A 3,454-nucleotide genomic window follows, 5' to 3' on the forward strand; every position below is an offset into this window, starting at 1 on the left:
TCCCCTCTTCTTGCTCCCAGCAAAATGAACCTTGAACTGCTCATGGGCAGAGAAGCTGCAAGTCCCCATCTCAAGTCACTCTCTGGGTTAGCTAATCTGTGTGCTCATGTGTCACCATGGGCACTGCCTCCCCAGGGACAGGATCCTGTGGGTAAGATGGCCAATATCTATGGGAGTTAGGCTAGGAAGTGTCCTGCCAGATGGTCCTGCATCTGTTTTGCAAGCAGTGGTCACTCCATAGCCAGTCCTGACTCACCTTCTGTTTAGACATTACCCAAATGGTGTCATAAGCAGGGTGTCAAATCCCTTCATGCTCCAAGATCCATACGCGATGCTGAAGGTCTTTTGGGTAGGCCTGTAGGTGGAAGACTTGTAATGTCTGAACCTAACTTGTGTAGCTTCAGACACAAGAGATGAGTGTTATCAGGGCCAAGGGTGCAAAACAGGCTGGCAGGACAAGTGAAGGATGGTCCGTGTATGGGGTGTCTGTACTCACAACAGTTTGGGTTGGTGCAAAAGAGGGAGGGTACCCACAAGTCAGATGAGCCTGTGTCAGAGATAACCTGGAATTCCTGAGGGGGTGTTCCAATGATGATGTTACCCACATAGAGCATCTACAGGGAAAAGGAGGGAGTGGGTTAGTGCAGAACTGGCTACCCTCTATTCCCACACTGATGCCTCCCTCTGGGTGTCACATATCTCTTGAGATCAATTTCCAACCACTGTGGAGCTCACAGCCTTTGATCACAGAGGTGCTTGCATTTGACTTTTGTGTGTGTGTGTGTGAGCTACATGGTATGCAGGATAGTGACTCTGTAACAGGGCATTGAAGTGGTACCTCCTGCATTGGAAGCACAGAGTCATGACCACTGAACCTCCAGGGCCTCTGGACACCCAGGGAAGTTCCGGTGCCTTCATTTGAGAAGTTGTGTAGACTCTTCAAACCCAGCCTTAGCAACCCTTCTCCAGGAGGTCTTTCTTAAACAACCCCAGCCACTCCCTCTAAACTCAGACCACATTCAGTCAACACCACACAGGTGATCCTTTATTTTGACATGTATTTACCCTTTGCCTATCTCTCAGGTCAGCATGGGCATCCTTGAAGACAAAATAAGCTTTTTATCTAATCTAAAAACAGTAACCAATGTGTTAGATTCTTATGGCCTTACACAGAATACAGGTTCGGTAACTTTTTACGGTTTTGGTTCTTGCATCTGTGGAAACTGAATTCCTCTGCCTGGGGATTCACAATTGCTTTGCAGTTTGTTCTACCTTCCGATCAGAGATGGTTCACTCTTCATCTGTAACTGAGTGACTCACTTAGTTCAGAAGGAACCACTGCTGCTGCTGCTGCTGCTGCTGCTTCTGTTGCTAAGTCCCTTTGGTGTGTCCAAGTCTGTGCAACCCTATAGACAGCAGCCCACCAGGCTCCCCCTTCCTGGGAATCTCCAGGCAAGAACACTGGAGTGGGCTGCCATTTCCTTCACCAACTCAGGAAAGTGAAAAGTGAAAGTGAAGTCGCTCAGTCGTGTCCGACTCTTAGCGACACCATGGACTGCAGCCTACCGGGCTCCTCCATCCTTGGGATTTTCAAGGCAAGAGTATTGTAGTGAGTCACGATTATATTCTCCTCAGAAGGAACAACCTTCCTCAAACTAATGACACATCTTTGACACAGAAATGGATGTTTACCTGCCACCTGCCAATTTCTGGGCCCAGTCAGCAAGACCAGGAGTTGAGGATGAGAGTGCCTTCTCCTCTGGCTTGGGCCCCTATGCCCAGGGTTTCCACATCCTGCAGGAGCCCTGGCCCCAACATCCCACGTGGCATCTCCAAATGAACCCAGTGCTAGGCTAGAGCACCAGGGGCCCTGTGGAGCACCATCCTGGCAAAACACTCACTTCCATGATGTTCCTCAGCAGGCGAATAGCTATATTTGAGCCAGGAGAAGAAATCTGAGACAGTCTGTAAGCATGTTCCTTCAGGAAATTGTTCAGCATGTTTTTTTTCACTGAGGATATTTCTCATGGTCTTCACTTTCATTAGAGGTATTCTTTCACGGAATATTTGACAAAGAAAACAAAGAAGAAGCTACAATTAGCTGTCAGTGTTAAGGTGTAACTGTCATTGTAATGGCACTGTGTATTTTCCAATCATTTTTACGAGGCACCTTATTATCAGAATGTTATGCATATACCATGGCAAAGACATAGGTTTGATTACAGGTTCTGTTCTGTAATGATAGGTAAGCCATATGACCATGTGGGATCTCACTCTCCTCTCAGTAAAATGGTGGAATGTAATGATTCAAACTCTCCAAATAGAATATTTTGGAGATAAGTGAAGTGATGCATATAAGGTACGTAATAAATAGGAAGTCTCACTAATGACAGCCATTGGCATTGCTGTTGCCACCCCACTGTATCCTTCTCATAGAAGCTCAGGGAAGGAGGTAGAAGGGGGATTCCTATCCTCTTTTATAAGGGAAGAATTTGAAATGCAAGAGACTTGTGAACTGGCTGTGGTCGCACTGCTTGTCAGATATAAAACAGTGTATAGGTAGCTCTTCCAATCTTTCTCCAAGTTGAAAGAGAAGAGAGAGTTGAAAGAAGAATCCAGGAGATAGGGAACAAGTTCGGGAAATGTAGAGGCTCGAGAAGGAAGGATGAGTCAAATGAAAAATTAAAAGAAAACAACACAGAGACAAATACACTCACAGAGACTTCCAAAGAGATGGAGAAGAAAATGATAGTGATATAGAGAATCAGACATAGACATATACACACTGAAGTAGAGAGCAACAAAGAGGACATGTTAAATAAAAAGTAGAAAAGTGCTATTCCACAGGACCACACCTACATCTGCATTGACTGTGCACTGAACAATTGCAAGGAATTCCAGTTTCCATAGCTGATGACACAACTGGACCCCAAGTGTTGTGCAATTCTGCAAATCTACACCAACCCTTGGAACCCACAGTTCCTATAGCAAGGGACTTATCAATAAGTAAGAGTTGAACTATAACACTGTCAAGGAAATATTCCAATGCCTTCTGAACCTGTTGGGTGGAAGAATAATCAGATGAAAAGAAAACTCACAGAAAGAAATATGATGCTGCTTACAGTCCCCATACTTACATCACTCTGCAATCTGAGACCACTAGCCCGAGGAGCACAAGCCACTTCATGCTTCTTTCCTGGCTCCAAGTACTCAGGAAAGTTCAGGTTCTTAGCATGTAGTGGTGACTGGGAACTGATAGTTATATATGCTCTGACATGCCCTAGTTTAGCCCTTTAGGCCACTAGTAGATCTGAAAATAGCACAAAGGTCTGGATAAATTCTGTACCTTCATCTGTGTCCTTGACGAGTGGACTTTGAAGCTTCTCAGAATACAGAGAATTGAACTGCAATCTCTTCCTTGAAGCTTGGCTGGAAAATCAAACTGATCTGCATG

General features: G+C 45.3%; 1 pseudogene; it reads right to left on the minus strand.

The window, feature by feature from the left end:
• Positions 1-270: 270 nt before the first annotated feature.
• LOC136169282 (pregnancy-associated glycoprotein 1-like) lies at positions 271-3,187 on the minus strand (annotated as a pseudogene).
• Between the last annotated feature and the right edge of the window lie 267 nt (positions 3,188-3,454).

This window comes from Muntiacus reevesi, chromosome 5, assembly GCF_963930625.1.
Source record: "Muntiacus reevesi chromosome 5, mMunRee1.1, whole genome shotgun sequence".
NCBI classification, from domain to species: domain Eukaryota; kingdom Metazoa; phylum Chordata; class Mammalia; order Artiodactyla; family Cervidae; genus Muntiacus; species Muntiacus reevesi.